General features: G+C 37.8%; 1 protein-coding gene across 2 annotated transcripts in view; it reads right to left on the bottom strand.

Annotated features, from left to right (window-relative positions):
• Positions 1-17,953, bottom strand: part of MRPS28 (mitochondrial ribosomal protein S28) — a 167,948-nt gene that overhangs the window by 89,156 nt on the left and 60,839 nt on the right. The gene's annotated exons all lie outside the window — the stretch shown is intronic.

Here is a 17,953-nt window from a genome sequence, read left to right on the forward strand (position 1 = left end):
TGAAGAATTAAAAAAACATAAATAAGTGTTATTTATAGACACATAAAGTATTTTTCAATTATTATAATGCTGTCATTCCTAAAACAGGTTAGTTCCCAAACAATCCTTTTGAATAATCCTGTTCATTAAATTAGCTGAGACTCCTGGGTAAATGAATTTTTACAGAAAATAATGACAGATGTAGGATTAGACAGAGCCTAGACCTCATGTGCTCCACTCACATGTTCTTGCTGTTACTTGCACACAACAGTAACTACTGTATCTCCTCCCACCATTTTATCCTCTAAAATTTCATAAAGTACTTCCCAGAGTAATGTATAAAAAGAACAGACAAGGAGATCCAAGAAGATGAAGGGATCTGACAATTTCAGAGAAGGGAATAGCTAGCAGTGTTGAATAATACAAAGCACTTGAGCAAAAATTGTTGGGCAGGTGACTGCAGGTCACTGACAAATTTGAGATTGCTTTCAATTAGTGTAATGGTGAAGGTACAGCCTGGTGGGCTGAACTGAGGAAATGAACAGGAATTCAGAAAAGAAGAATATTTGGGAATAGGAAAAGTAGACCAGCTTGGAAAGGAAACAAGCCAAAATGTTTCCAATTTTACAAATTCTCTAAAAAATATAGAAAAAAAATTTAAAGCAGTAAATAGGAAATCCATGAAGTATTCATATGAGTCACATGAAATGTCAAATGCTGAACTATTTATGACTTAAAAATAGGCATTTTATATGGTTTAAACGAATGTACAAATTTGATTTCAAGAAAGGAGACAGGGTTATCTTTTAGGAACAAGATGTCTAAGAGTGGCAAAGATAAAATAATAAGAAATCTAGAAATGAATGAATTTAGAGAGCTCTGGTTGAAGTTGAAGGAACCTATAGTGCATATACAAGGCAAGGTTACACTACGTCTCCAAAAGAATCCTGTTATGTTTACATTTTGCATTCCACTTTCAGAAATTTAGATATTTCGTTCTAATAGCATGCCTGAATGTGAACATTGCAACATTTCTTCAAGGCAATTACTATTACTAAAGTGGTGATGTTGTTACCTTTGTATTTTGTTTTGTTTTTGCTGAGAGTCCAATATGAAGTTGCTAATTACAGCTCTATTGTTAATTCTATGGCCCAATTTCTCATATTTCCAATCCCATGTCATCAAATGCCTACAGAATAACCACGAAATGCCTAAAACAAAGGCTCCATGCCTTACAATATGAATAGTTCCCCTACCATATGGCAGGAACTGTGGCCTCTAATTTTCTAGCTGCCTGTGCTAGAAACCTTACATATCAGTTACCAAGTCCTATCAGTCTTTCTTTGAATAGCACCTCCTGGCTTTCTGTTCTCATCTCTTCCTACTCTAATCCAGCCTTAAATCAGCTCCTGCCTAAATTACAACAGTCTCACAACTGGCCTTGCTGTGTTCACTACATCCCACACATATTACTAATGTCAGCATACAGAACACTGATCCCAAACACCACCCTTCTGTCTTTCCACTGTCATAATTTTTCAGCCTGAAATCCAGAAATTTCTATAAGAATCCTAGCTGATCTAGAAAAGCAAATACTTCACCACTTCCTCAAACTTCAGCCATGCCAGGGCATCTTGACCACTGCACTCATTTTAAAATACATACACAGAAAACGAAAAGAACAGATTAGAGCAGTGGTTCTCAACATGTGGGTTATGACCCACAGGAACTGTTTAGGGCCGTGGCACTAGGAAGGTTGAGAACCACTGGATGAAAGGAAGAAAGAGGGTGGGAGGCCAAGAGAATACTTAGGAGAAAGTCACTGCAGCAAATCCAGCTAGAGACAGAGGAGAGGGAAGATTTCAGTGATAATTAAGAGGCAAGACTGACAAAAGCTGCTGACTGAATGCAGAAGGATGGCTGTAATAAAGAGACTAGCCTATTACAACTCTCAGGATTAGGTGGATGGTAATCCTTTTTTTTTCAAATTTCAGATTAATATGAGGGTTCAAATGATTAGGTTGCATTGTCTGTATTTGTTAAAAAAAAGTACAAGTTGTAGTTGAGCCCTTCACCCAGGGTATGTGCTGTATGCCCTTACGTTGTGCACATTAGTGAGGGCACACCAATCCCCCTCCCCTCTCCTTCCTTCCCCCCACTTGAATTTAATTTTGTTTTCCTCTCATGTGAAGGAGTAGTTTTTTATCCACTGGTTTCATTTTAATATTGCATACATTGGGTACTTGCTTTTCCATTCTTGTGATACTTCAGTAAGAAAAATGTTCTGCAACTCAATGGATGGTAACTCAATCAAGCAAAAATAAAAAATACAGTAAAAAGATTTGTCTAAAATTAGTAAGACCCTCTTTCATAAGGCAGAAATAACTATTTAAAAGAAGTGAGTGTCAGCAGCTTGTAAAAGAGCTTTTGCCATCACTGGATTTCAATTAATATTGAAGGGGAAAGAATGGAAGAAAAAAGGATAGAGGAGAAGGAAAGAGGGGGAAGTCAGGGAGGAGAAGAAGGGGTGTGCGAGTACTATGAGCTTTTAAAGCCCAAGCAAGTTCTAGACCTGGCAAAGAGTAGCCACTTGATAAATGTTTAGTGAACTAGTCCAAAGCTACCAGCGGTTTATTCAATAATGGTTAAGTAAGGAGATAAGGAATTTAGATACCTAGAATCACAGTAGAGAAGAAATGAATAAAGTTTATCTAAGAAGAATGAATGTTATATATGAAAGACTCACGGTTAAGTAATTCCTAATAACAGTAATATTAATGATAAATATTTTTTAACATTGAAAATAGAGCAATGAGGGAAAGATGTTTCTATTTTCTTAAATCTTGGTTTGTCATATATTTTGTTTTTATAAATAATTATTACATTTTTGGGTTATGTTTTGGTCACAAAAATATAATAAAATACATAAGCAAATTTTGTACACATCTTCCTCTAAAAGGGAGAGCTTAATTCCTCTCTCCTTGCATGCGGGCTGGGCTTTGTAACTCACTTTTAACAAACAGAAGTGACAATGTGTGACTATGTCCTAACAGTATCACAACTTCCTCCCTGCTCTCTCTCTAGATCATCACTCTGGAGCAGTGGTTCTCAACCTTCCTAATGCCGCAGTCCTTAATACGTTTCCTGTGGGTCGCGACCCACAGGTTGAGAACCGCTGCTCTGGAGGAAGCTGTTATATTGTGAGGACCCTCAAGCAACCTGATGAAGAGGTCCCTGTGCCATGTTAGTCTCCTGCCAACAAAGAGCACTAATTTTCCAGGCCTGAGTGAACCACCTTGGAAGCAAATCCTCTAATCCACTTAAGCCTTCAGATGATTACAGCCCTGAACTTGATGAGAAACCTTGAGCCGGAATTGTCCAACTAAGGCACTCCTGGATTCCTGGTCCACAGCAATTGGGTGGGATAACTAATGTTTAAAGTCACTAGATTTTGAAGCAATTTGTTATATTGGCACAGATAATGCAATAACACCAAGATCATTCTCAATCCTGTGCCATGACTCATGCTATCTGCCCCAGAGGTGTCTTTCCATTATCAATCTCCCAACATCCCCTTTCCATACTTCAGAGTCTACAGTCCATCTCTTTGGGGAGGCACTTTTTTTATGAAACCATTTCAACTTTCATTTATCTAGCTTCTTTTTTGAACACTTCTGTGCTTGACCTCTTATCCATAAATTCAGTCACTTACTCATAAATTCCTTTGTCACTGTGCTATATACATGTATCGGTATCTTTCCTCCTGAAGATGTCATACAGTTTTTAAGAACGCATTAAACACACTATAATTAAGGTGCTCAATAAATATTTGCTGAGAAAATTAACAAATTCTCTCTCTTCCTAACCTATCCCACTCCCCCACAGATATGCTGAAAGTGTATTTGAATACAAAGTAGTGGTTAACAATACGGACTTGAAGAAGCTTCATTACCTCCTGTCTGCTTACTTGTACTAGCTGCTGGCCCTGGCTAAGTTACTTAAAATCTTTGTAAGCCCTAAATCCTTCAGTTTTCTTTTAAAATGAACATTCTAACATTGTCTACCTTAGAGTAATAAAAAAGTTAAAGAAAATAATGCATACAAAACTCTTTAAAAAGTGTCTGGTACAGAGTGCTCAGCAAATGTTAGCTATTACTATTCTTAAAATTAATCACAAATTACAAAATACATGCTGAAATTCAGGGTCCCTAAGGGTCTTTAAGTGTTATCGAGGGATAATCTAAATTAATGCAAAATTCTATAAACTTGAATAGAACTTAAACCTTCTACTAAGATAGCTTTTAATTTTTCTAAAATTTATCCACTTTTAACTACAGCCTGAACCAATTGTAAGAGTGCAGCCTTGACTTTTCCTCTTCTCTGTCCTATTAAGATATTAACTTCAAAGCTTTTGTGGGAATGCTTAATTGCTTGCATTCCTTAACAAGCAGCCAGCAAAGTGGTTTCCAGATTCACTTTTGACCTTTACAGTCCAGGGAAGGCATATAAGGAAAACTTCCTAGTCATATAAATTTAGACAATCTCTGGACTGATAATAGCTGCATACAGGGAATATGGTGCATGAAGCAAATCAATGGTGCAAGTCAATCAAAATAGAACCCAACATTCAGTCCAATAGAACAAATCAATCCAAAAGAATTGTGCTATGCATCCAAACAAGAAAAAAAGAAACAAAAATCATCCAATGCTAGTCACACTTAGAATTATTAGAATTATTTGTTTAATGAACTCAGAACATTTCTAAGATCATATTTTAAAATTTGATCCTATTTCAACATATAGTTCACATTTGAACATTTAATTTGAACATATATTAAAAAGTTAAATATAACAGATGAGCTTTTATCTTACAGAGAAAATTCGGGATCTCTTCAAGAAAAACTAATAAAAATATTTTTAAGTATCTATTTAAAAACATGCATATCGTTTAATTGTGTTCTATGTCCTCTGGAATAAAAAGACTTTCACAATTCAAATTCTTATTTTTCTCTTTTCTTCATTAATACACCTCAAAAACTTTAGTTTTTGAAACATTCAATACACATTCCACTCTTTACTTGACCCTACATATCACACAACTTGAAATAGAAACAAAGACTGGGAAATTAGCTTGTTTATTCCACCTTAGTGTCAAACAAAAGTACAAATAATATTCAGTGCACATGCTAGTTACCTTAGAGCTGCCAATCATGCTTGTTTTGAAACTGTTCAATTTTCAGAGCTGTCAATCATACATGTTGTGCTAGAGATACCAGTGTAGAAATAATACTTTTAAAACGACACAACTCTCATTAAAACATTAATCTGGTTTACTTGTAAAACTGGATTTATGGATTTTGTAAAAATGTTTTCAATTCTTGAACAATCAAAATTTAAATATAACTTAGTGAAATGAAAAAAATTTGAAGGATTTCATTCTTTTACCAAAGCAATAAGCATGGATTAACCACAGGGATTTTATATCTCAGTAAAAAGAGAAATAAACATCCCGAATGATACAATTAGAAGCATTATGACCACGAATATGAATGAGAGAAACAAATCAATCTAAATTTGGGTATTATTTTGTTTTTAAAGTAGGCAAAACTATCAATACAATATATTCCCCTTCTCCACCTCCTATTACAATCCAACACACCATTTCCCTAGTCAATCATGTCTGAAATAACACTATTCACAACTTTTCCCTCCACCTTACAACCCACAACTACTCTGTCTCTTGTACTTCCTAAATTGCTAATGAAAGCCTCTCCTTACCCCACTCTTCGACTTAATTCGTATTCTCATCATTTCTTTTTAGCCACTTCCTAACTAACTCTCTAACTCTATCAACATTCTTCCAAAGTATGTTCCACACCTCTGCCAGAAAGATCTCACTGAAATACAAATTAGATTCATGTTACCTGTTATAATATTTTAATGGTTCTTTGCCACCTTCAGAATAAAGCCTCATTTTTTTTTTAGAATGGTGTGTAAATTCCTTAAAAATCCGGCTCCTGCCCATCTCCCCATTCTCCCATCACTCTTCCTAAACATAAGCCAACCAAGCCATTTGAGTTCGCAGAAGATGCAGACTCTCTCATGCTTGAAACTGTACAAGTGCTGCTCTCTCACCTGGAAACACTACACATCCTTTAGAAGTCAGTTCTATTAGTTCCCCGTGGGAAACCTCTAACACAAGCCAGCGGAACCAGTGATCCCCTGTACTTCTCTAATCCTGTAGAATATAGTAAATACAACTTACATAGTGTTCTATATTTATTGGTTTACGTCTCTATCTTCTTAACTGAATCAACTCCCTGAAAGCAAGGATTGTCTTTAATCTGCACATCACTATCATTAAACATATATTAATTGTTCATTAAAGGCTTGCTGACTCAATGAAAAATCATACCATGTTCACTTTATTTAAAATTAAAACTAATAAAATCAACGGTTTATTTCTTGAAACTGATAAAATGTCTTACATGTACTTTCCAAGGCAACCAGACTAACCAATGCCATAAAGCAATTCTTTGAGTTAACAATTTACTCATGTACATATAAACTTAAATTGGCAAAGTCTTAAACAGGACTTAGAATTGAACAATCCCATCTACTTCTGCTGCTCTTTCTACTGGAGGCAGTAAAGTCTCTACCACGATAAATGCTCATGTCCAAAACACTCAGCACCTTGATTGGTTCAACAAACACTGTTCTGATATGTGACAACTGCTATCAAGGGCATCAAAGAAAGCAGTAAATACAGGCAAAACGCAAACCAAGCTACACTTCACTTATCAGGAAGTTAGTAATCTGGTGACATCAAATAGCTGCACAACCCTCTGAGAACTAAATAGAAGGTGTATAAGAGTTGTCAAAATACGTGTTAAAGTCCAAGAACTAAAGTACATGCACTTTTCATAAAGAAGAGGCTGCCAGGTCTACGCTAACATTTGTTGTTCTTATTTTATTTTATTTTATTTTATTTATTTATTTTATTTTCTTCAACATTTTTTTTTAAATGTTGGGGAATCATTGAGGGTACAATAAGCCAGGTTACACCGATTGCAATTGTTAGGCAAGGTCCCTCTTGCAATCATGTCTTGCCCCTATAAAGTGTGACACACACCAAGGCCCCACCCCCCTCCCTCCCTCCCTCTTTCTGCTTTTCCTCCCCCCCATAACCTTAATTGTCATTAATTGTCCTCATATCAAAAATGAGTACATAAGATTCATGCTTCTCCATTCTTGTGATGCTTTACTAAGAATAATGTCTTCTGCTTCCATCCAGGTTTATACGAAGGATATAAAGTCTCCATTTTTTTTAATAGCTGAATAGCATTCCATGGTATACATATACCACAGATTGTTAATCCATTCCTGGGTTGGTGGGCATTTAGGCTGTTTCCACATTTTGGCGATTGTAAATTGAGCTGCAATAAACAGTCTAGTACAAGTGTCCTTATGATAAAAGGATTTTTTTCCCTCTGGGTAGATACCCAGTAACAGGATTGCAGGATCAAATGGGAGGTCTAGCTTGAGTCCTTTGAGGTTTCTCCATACTTCCTTCCAGAAAGGTTGTACTAGTTTGTAGTCTCACCAGCAGTGTAAAAGTGTTCCCTTCTCTCCACATACACGCCAGCATCTGCAGTTTTGAGATTTTGTGATGTGGGCCATTCTCACAGAGGTTAGATGATATCTCAGGGTTGTTTTGATTTGCATTTCTCTAATATATAGAGATGATGAACATTTTTTCATGTGTTTGTTAGCCATTCGTCTGTCATCTTTAGAAAAGGTTCTATTCATGTCTCTTGCCCATTGATCTATAGGATTGTTGGCTTTTTTCATGTGGATTAATTTGAGTTCTCTATAGATCCTAGTTATCAAGCTTTTGTCTGATTGAAAATATGCAAATATCCTTTCCCATTGTGTAGGTTGTCTCTTTGCTTTGGTTGTTGTCTCCTTAGCTGTACAGAAGCTTTTCAGTTTAATGAAGTCCCATTTGTTTATTTTTGTTGTTGTTGCAATTGCCATGGCAGTCTTCTTCATGAAGTCTTTCCCCAGGTCAATATCTTCCAATGTTTTTCCTATGCTTTCTTTGAGGATTTTTATTGTTTCATCCCTTAAATTTAAGTCCTTTATCCATCTTCAATCAATTATTATGAGTGGGGAAAGGTGCGGGTCCAGTTTCAGTCTTTTACATGTAGACATCCAGTTCTCCCAACACCATTTATTGAATAGGGAGTCTTTCCCCCAAGTTATGTTCTTGTTTGGTTTATCGAAGATTAGGTGGTTGTAAGATGTTAGTTTCATTTCTTGGGTTTCAATTTTTCCAAGTCTCTATGTCTCTATCTTAGTGCCAGTACCATGCTGTCTTGACCACTATGGCTTTGTAGTACAGCCTAAAATCTGGTATGCTGATGCCCCCAGCTTTATTTTTATTACTAAGAACTGCCTTAGCTATTTGGGTTTTTTTCTGGTTCCATACAAAACGCAGAATCACTTTTTCCAAATCTTGAAAGTACGATGTTGGTATTTTGATAGGAATGGCATTGAATAGGTAGATTGCTTTGGGAAGTATACACATTTTAACAATCAACTTCAAGCACTGAGATTAAAGAAACAATAAAAAATCTTCCAACCAAAAAATGCCCTGGTCCAGATGGCTTCACACCAGAATTCTATAAAACCTTCAAGGAAGAGCTTATTCCTGTACTGCAGAAATTACTCCAAAAAATTGAGGAAGAAGGAATCTTCCCCAACACATTCTATGAAGCAAACATCACCCTAATACCAAAACCAGGAAAAGACACAACCAAAAAGGAGAATTTCAGACCAATCTCACTCATAAATATAGATGCAAAAATTCTCAACAAAATCCTAGCCAATAGATTACAGCTTATTATCAAAAAAGTCATTCATCACGATCAAGTAGGTTTCATCCCAGGGATGCAAGGCTGGTTTAACATACGCAAGTCCATAAACGTTATCCACCATATTAACAGAGACAAAAATAAAGATCATACGATTCTCTCAATTGACGCAGAAAAAGCATTTGGTAAAATCCAGCATCCTTTTCTAATTAGAACACTGAAGAGTATAGGCATAGGTGGCACATTTCTAAAACTGATTGAAGCTATCTATGACAAACCCACAGCTAATATTTTACTGAATGGAGTAAAACTGAAAGCTTTTCCTCTTAGAACTGGAACCAGACAAGGTTGTCCTCTGTCACCTTTACTATTCAACATAGTGCTGGAAGTTCTAGCCAATACAATTAGGCAAGAGAAGGAAATAAAGGGAATCCAAATGGGAGCAGAGGAGGTTAAACTCTCCCTCTTTGCTGATGACATGACCTTATACTTAGAGAACCCCAAAGACTCAACCACAAGACTCCTACAAGTCATCAAAAAATACAGTAATGTTTCAGGATATAAAATCCATGTCCACAAGTCAGTAGCCTTTGTCTACACCAGTAACAGTGAAGATGAGAAGCTAATTAAGTTCACAACTCCCTTCATCATAGTTTCAAAGAAAATGAAATACCTAGGAATATACCTAACGAAGGAGGTGAAGGACCTCTATAAAGAAAATTATGAAATCCTCAGAAAGAAAATAGCAGAGGATATTAACAAATGGAAGAACATACCATGCTCATGGATGGGAAGAATCAACATTGTTAAAATGTCTATATTTTATTTTATTTTTTATTATTAAATCATAGCGGTGTACATTAATGCGATCATGGGGCACCATACACTGGCTTTATAGACTGTTTGACACATTTTCATCATACTGGTTAACATTGCCTTCCTGGAATTTTCTTACTTATTGTGTTAAGACATTTACATTCTACATTTACTAAGTTTCACAGATATCCTTGTAAGATGCAACGCAGGTGTAATCCCACCAATCACCGTCCCTCCTCCCACTTCCGCCCTTACTTCCCTCCCTTTCCCCCTTCCCACTATTCTTAGGTTATAACTGGGTTATAGCTTTCATGTGAAAGCCATAAATTAGTTTCATAGTAGGGCTGAGTACATTGGATACTTTTTCTTCCATTCTTGAGATACTTTACTAAGAAGAATATGTTCCACCTCCATCCATGTAAACATGAAAGAGGTAAAGTCTCCATCTTTCTTTAAGGCTGCACAATATTCCATGGTGTATTTTAAATAAATCCATACCACAATTTATTAATCCATTTGTGGATCAATGGGAACTTGGGCTTTTTCCATGACTTAGCAATAATGAATTGGGCAGCAATAAACATTCTGGTACAAATATCTTTGTTATGATGTGATTTTTGGTCTTCTGGGTATATGCCTAGTAGAGGAATTATAGGATTGAATGGCAGATCTATTTTCAGATCTCTAAGGGTTCTCCAAACATCTTTCCAAAAGGAATGTATTAATTTGCATCCCCACCAGCAGTGTAGAAGTGTTCCCTTTTCTCCACATCCACGCCAACATCTGTGGTCTTGGGATTTTGTGATATGGGCTACTCTTATGGGAGTTAGATGATATCTCAAAGTAGTTTTGATTTGCATTTCTCTGATGATTAAAGATGATGAGCATTTTTTTCATATGTCTGTAGGCCATGCGCCTGTCTTCTTCAGAGAAGTTTCTCTTCAAGTCCCTTGCCCAGCCTGTGGTGGGACCACTTGTTCTTTTCTTGCTTAGATGTTTGAGTTCTCTGTGGATTATGGTTATTAAACCTTTGTCGGAGACATAACCTGCAAATATCTTCTCCCATTCTGAGGGCTGTTTGCTTGCTTTACTTACTGTGTTCTTGGCTGCGCAGAAGCTTTTTACTTTGATCAGGTGCCAGTAGTGTATTTTTGAAGCTGCTTCAATTGCCTGGGGGGTCCTCCTCATAAAATCCTCGGCCAGACCGATTTCTTCAAGGGTTTTCCCTGCACTCTCTTCTAGTATTTTTATAGTTTCATGTCTTAAGTTTAAATCTTTAATCCAGTGAGAGTCTATCTTAGTTAATGGTGAAAGGTGTGGGTCCAGTTTCATTCTTCTACAGGTTGTCAGCCAGTTTACCCTGCACCATTTATTAAATAGGAATCTTTTCCCCACTGAATGTTTTTAATTGGCTTGTCAAAGATCAAATAACAGTAAGTAGCTAGATTCATCTCTTGGTTCTCCATTCCGTTCCAGACATCTACTTCTCTGTTTTTGTGCAAGTACCATACTGCTTCGATCACTATCGATTTATAGTATAGTCTGAGGTCTGGTAGGGTGATTCCTCCTACTTTGTTTTTATTTCTGAGTAATGTCTAGGCTATTCGAGGTTTTTTTGGTTCCATATAAAATGAAGTATTATTTTTGCAAGATCTTTAAAGTACGACAGTGGAGCTTTAATAGGGATTGCATTAAAATTATATGTTGCTTTGGGTAGTATGAACATTTTAACAATGTTGATTCTTCCCAGACATGAGCATGGTATGTTTTTCCATTTGTTAACATTTTCAGCTATTTGTTTTCTTAGAGTTTCATAGTTCTCTTTTCACAGATCTTTCATGTCCTTTGTTAGAAAAACTCCCAAATATTTCATCTTCTTTGGCACTACTGTGAATGGAATGTTTTTTTCAGCTTGACTATTATTGGTATATATAAAGGCTACAGATTTATGAATGTTGATTTTGAAACCTGAGACATTGCTGTATTCCTTGATCACTTCTAAAAGTTTTGTAGTAGAATCCCTAGTGTTTTCCAGATATACGATCATGTCATCTGCAAAGAGTGAAAGTTTGATCTCTTCTGACCCTCTGTGGATACCCTTGATCACCTTTTCTTCCCTAATTGGAATGGCTAAAACTTCCATTACAATGTTAAAGAGCAGTGGAGACAATGGGCAACCTTGTCTGGTTCCTGATCTGACTGGAAATGATTTCAATTTAACTCCATTCAATACGATATTGGCTGTGGGTTTGCTGTAGATGGCATTTCTCAGTTTAAGAAATGTCCCTTCTATACCAATTTTCTTAAGTGTTCTGATCATAAAGGATGCTGGATATTATCAAAAGCTTTTTCTGCAACAATTCAGAGAATCATATGGTTGTTGTTTTTTAATTTGTTTATGTGCTGAATTATATTTATAGATTTACATATATTGAAATAGCCTCGAGACCGTGGGATAAAACTGACTTGGTCATGATGTATAATTTGTTAGATGTGTTGCTGGATTCTGTTTGTTAGGATCTTGTTGAATATTTTTGCATCTATATTCATTAGAGGTGTTAGTCTATAATTTTCTTTTTCTATTGGCTCTTTTCTTGGCTTGGTGATCAGGGTGATGTTTGCTTCACAGAACGTGTTGGGTAGTCTTCCTTCTTTTTCTGTATTTTGGAACAGGTTGAGTAATATAGGTACTAATTCCTCTTTAAAGGTTTGGTAGAATTCTGATATGAAACCATCTGGTCCCGGGCTTTTCTTTTTAGGGAGGTTTTGTATGGTTGATGCTATTTCAGAACTTGATATGGGCCTGTTCAACATTTCCACTTGATTCTGGCTAAGTCTTGGAAAGTGATGTGCTTCCAAGTATTGGTCAATTTCCTTCAGATTTTCATATTTCTGAGAATAAAGTTTCTTGTAATATTCAGTAAGGAATTTTTGAATTTCTGAGGAGTCTGTGGTTATTTTCTCTTTGTTGTTTCTGACTGATGAGATTAGAGATTATACTATTTTTTCCTGTTTATGGTAGCCAAAGGTTTATGTATTTCATTGACCTTTTCAAAAACCAACTTTTTGATTTATTTATGTGTTGTATAATTGTTTTGTTTACAATTTCATTTAATTCTCCTCTAATTTTGCTTATTTCGTTTCTTCTACTGGGTTAGGGGTTGGAATGTTCTTCCTTTTCCAGTTGCTTGAGATGTCCCATTAAGTTGTTAACGTCGTCTCTTTCCGTTCTGTTGAGGAAGGCTTGCAGTGCTATAAATTTCCCTCTTAGGACTGCCTTTGTGGTATCCCAGAGGTTCTAATAATTCATGTCTTCACTGTCGTTTTGTTCCAAAAATTTGGCAATTTCCTTCTTGATCTCATCTCTGACCCAGCTATCATTCAGCATAACGTTATTTAACTTCCATGTTTTTGTATGAGTATTCAGATTACCATTGTAACTGAGTTCAACTTTGATTCCATGGTTGTCTGAGAAGATGCAAGGAATAATTTCTATTCCTTTAAATTTACTGAGGTTAGACTTGTGACCTAAGATGTGATCGATTTTGGAGTATGTTCTGTGGGCTGATGAGAAGTATGTGTATTCAGTTTTGTTGGGATGAAATGTTCTGTAGATGTCTGCTAAATCCAAATGTTGGATGGTTAGGTTTAAATCTAAAATTTCTTTGCTCGGCTTCTTATTGGAGGATTGATCCAACACTGCCAAAGGAGTGTTGAAATCTCCAACTATTATGGAGGTGGAGGAAATCAAGTTGCTCGTGTCTGTTAGAGTTTCTCTTACAAATTGAGGTGCATTCTTTTTGGGTGCATAGACATTAATAATTGAAATGTCATCATATTGAGTACTATCCTTAACAAATGAAGTGACCATTCTTATCCTTATTTTTGTTGGTTTAAAGCCAACTGTGTCTGCAAACAGAATTGCAACACCTGCTTTTTTTCTGATTACCATTTGCCTGAAATATGGACAACCATCCTTTCACCCTGATTCTATATTTATCTTTTAAGGTAAGCTGCGACTCTTGTATGCAGCAAATATCTGGCCTGAGATTTTGTATCCAGTCAGCTAACCTGTTCCATTAATGTGAACAGTATAAGCCATTGACATTAATGGAAAATGTTGATAAGTCTGGTAAAATTTCGGGTATCAAGTTTTTCGAAAGTCCAGTGGACATTTTTAATCCTTTCGCCGCTGTGGAAGTTGGAATTTGATCAAAAGTTTCTGAGTGAGTTTACTATTGTGGTAGAGGATTGGGCTGGTCATTATGGAGGATAGGTCTGAGAGTATCCTGAAGAGCTGGTTTAGTTGTGGCAAACTTATTCAACATATGAATGTCATTAAAGTATTTAATTTCTCCATCATAAATGAAAGTCAGTTTAGCTGCATACAGAATCCAGGGTTGAAAGTTATTTTCCTTTAGGACATTAAAAGTCAATGACCACCCTCTCTGGCTTGAAAAATTTCAGCAGAGAGATCTGTAGTCATTCTAATATTCTTCCCTTTGTAGGGAATGGATTTCTTGCGTCTGGCTCCTTTCAGAATTTTCTCCTTCATGTTGACTTATGTGAAGTTAATTATGATATGCCTGGGGGATGTGTTATTCGGATTGAGTCATTCTGGGGTTCTGAAACTGTCTGCTATCTGAATTTCAGAATCTCTTGGCATGTCTGGAAAATTCTCCTTCATAATTTCATGGAGAAGGGCCTCTGTGCCCTGTGAGGCCACTTCATCACTTTCAGGGATTCCAATGAGGAGGAGATTAGCCTTCTTCGAATTATCTCAGAGCTTTCTGAGAGAATTATCCATTTTTGCTCTCCATTTCTCTTCCTCTTTGAGAGTCTGGGAGCGTTCAAAGGCTTTGTCTTCAATGTCAGAAATCCTTTCTTCTGTTTGCTCCACTCTGTTACTGAGGGCTTCTACTGTATTTTTCAGATCTCTGAGGGCTGCAAATTCTTGCTTCAGTGCATCAGAATCTTTGGTGGTTTTGTCTTGAAATTACTTAAATTCTTTAGAAACTTTTGAATTTCTCCTCAAATTTCTAATTCCAAATTTTCCTCCTTTCTATTAATCTTGTTTGCAATCCAAATTCTGAATTTGATTTCTGACACGTCAGCCAGCTGTTTATGAATGGGATCTTCAGTTACATCTGCCATATCTTTCCTTGGGCGGGTTAATCTATTGTGGTTATCCATGTTACCAGAGTTTTTCCGCTGATTCCACCCCATGATTGTTTTACACTTTTTTGATATTTCCCTTGGAGCTTCGTTGAGGACCCGTACAGTGCTATGGCCTGAGAAACTGGGGACCTGTTTGGTGTGGTGGGGCTAAGTGGTTCTGTCTTGTTTTCATCTGTTCTCTGTTCATCCCCAGTGAAACAATTACTCTGGGTTGAAGTCTCAGCTGTGGAGAAATACCAGCAATTATGTCACCCCGCCCCCCACAGGCAACAATTGGAAAAGGAAAATCAAACCTTCCTCCAACCACACACCCAGAGTACCACTTGAATAATCCTCGGGCGACTGGCTCAGTTCAAAAGGTCCAAAACAATTGTCTCAGTCAACTGTCTCTGTCTCCTGTGGTAGAGTTTAAAAGGTCCCTGGCAACTGGATCGCAGGGGTCTGGTGACTACTCAGATATGGCTTGCTCCAGTGCTCTGTGGCATCAGAAGGACTTACCCAGGAAATAGATCAGTCTGGAAAGGTTGATGCCTCCTTCCCCACCTTGCACCTCTGTCACACCCAGTCACTAATAGCTCCGCAGGGCTGTGACCCAGTTGCCTGTAGTGAACAGATACTCCAGGGGTTTGCATCTGCCTGAATCACAAGGAAATCTATTTCTGCTCGGATAGGACACTGCGCTCTGCCTCTATCTAGCAGGGGAAGGTGAGGCCTGACAACCTCGGGTGTTGATGGAGGCTGGGGGGTGTTCACTCAGTTCCTGCCCCGCCCCTGATTGATGTTACTGAGAGAACAGAACAAAACAACTTTGCAGGAATTTATTTCTGTCCCTGCTAAATTCTCCAGCAGAAGAGAAGCTGTTTTGAGTTCCCAGAGCCTGTGCCTCAGGTCCTGTCTTTGCTCCTGCAGGTTTGTATTCGGTTAGCTGTCAGTTCTAGCTACCTGTCTTTGGCTATAGGCTGACGATTCCCTGAGGGCCAGGTGCATCTTAGGCTCAGTAAAGCGGTCGTCTGGGTAAGCCCCACCCTGGGAACTTCCCAGCTCTGCGTATGCACTTCTAGTCCGCGCGCTCTACCCAGGCTGGTACCGCCTCAAGCAAACCCTTTACTCACAGAGCCTGCATTTCCGTCCCAGATCCGTGTGGCTGCCACCTGTGTAGATGCCTGGCCTCCTCTGGTTGCCCAGGGAGACAGGAGATGTGGCTTCGGAATATCCAGGAGCCCTATTGTTGACAAAGGATGGCTGCTATTCTGCGCCTCAGGGTACCGCCACTCTGGTGTGGTTCCCTCTCAGCCCACCATCCTCTCCTCACTTCACTGACCAACTGCAGTTTAGGCCCTGTCCACACCCGTCGAGAAATCACCCAAGAATCTGGACTCCTGGGGGACAGGCCTCCAGACCTCAGAGTGAGAGTGGAGGGGAGTGCTAGGAGCAGGTAGAGAATATATACAGTTTTATGCCTGGCAGAAGAACGTCGTGGTACCCTAGTAGAAGAGGGTTTTTAGAGGGTCTCTCCCGTGGAGTGTAGTGGGAGGACCTTTGAACTCTGCTCGTTTGTTTGAGGGGCACTCTGAGCTGTTCTCATGGGGGACGGGACTCCCGTCCACTTGGTAATGGATTTTGTACCTTTTGTTTGTATCCTTGGGCTCGCAGCTCGCCTCAGCGGGGTTGATGTGCGTTCTTCAACCTTCTCTCTTGGTGCAGCTCTAATCCACCAGGTTACTTGCTAAATTTCTGTCCTTTAACTCTCCTTCTGGATGGGAGCCTTGGCTGCCACGTGCCTGCTGCCCTACAGAAGCTGGAGCCCCCTTCCTCTTGCCGGAAAATCCTTCCCCAGCACTGTTCCCCACGGCAGCCCTGCACCTCCACCCCAGACCTGGCCCACACGGCCTCCACATGTTCTTATTTTAAGCACAAAAAACTTGGTGATCAATTCCCCAAGTAACAGCACACTGAAAGAAGAAATTAAAGAAATCTGAGAAAACAATAATAAGCAGAAGGGAGAAACGATACCCAGAGGTGTCACAAAAACTACAGAAATGGGGGATTATCAGCAGAAGAAAAGAAATAACCAAAATTAAGTCAGAGATTAATGAAATTGAAAACAAAAAAATTCACATAATTAACAAAATGTTTGGTTTCTTTGAAAACATAAAATCAATATACCTTTGGCCAGGCTAAGTAAAACAGCAAAGTAAAATCTCTACTAACCTCAATCAGAAATGATAAAGGCAAAATAAATATAGATGTCAAAGAGATACAAGAGATTATCTCTGAATACTACAAGAAACTCTATGCCCAGAAATGTGGTAAGGTGAAGGAAACAGATCAATACTTGGAATCACACCAAGAAGAAACAGATCTCCTGAACAGACCAATTTCAAGAACTGAGATCAAAGAAACCATAAAAAATCTCCCATCAAAAAAATGTTCTGGTCCAGATGGCTTCATATCAGAATTCTATCAAACTTTCAAAGGAGAGCTTATTCCCTTATTGCAGAAATTATTCCAAAAAATTCAGAAGGAAGGAATCTTCCCCAGCATATTCTGCAACACAAACATCACCCTGATACCAAAAGTAGGAAAAGACCCAACTACGAAGGAGAAGTTCAGATCAATTTCACTAATGAATATAGATATAAAAATTCTCAATAAAATTCTAGCCAATTGATTATAGTTTCTCATTAAAAATGTCATACATCACAATCAAGTAGGTTTCATTCAAAGGATGCAAGGCTGGTTTAACATATGCAAGTTCATAAACGTAATTCACCATATCAAAAGAAGCAAAAAGAAAGACCATATGATCCTCTCAATATATGCAGAAAAAGCATTCGATCAAATTCAGCATCCTTTTCTAATTAGAACACTGAAGAATATAGGCATAGGTGGTATAAGCCATCTACAACAATCACATAGCTAATATTTTACTAAATGGAGTAAAACTGAAAGGTTTTCCGCTTAGAACTGGGACCAGACAAGGTTGTCCTTTATCACCACTACTATGCAACATAGTGCTGAAAGTTCTAGCCAATACAATTAGGCAAGAGAAGGAAATAAAGGGCATCCAAATAAGGAAAGAAGAGGTCAAACTCTTGCTCTTT

Source organism: Nycticebus coucang, chromosome 13, assembly GCF_027406575.1.
Source record: "Nycticebus coucang isolate mNycCou1 chromosome 13, mNycCou1.pri, whole genome shotgun sequence".
NCBI lineage: Eukaryota > Metazoa > Chordata > Mammalia > Primates > Lorisidae > Nycticebus > Nycticebus coucang.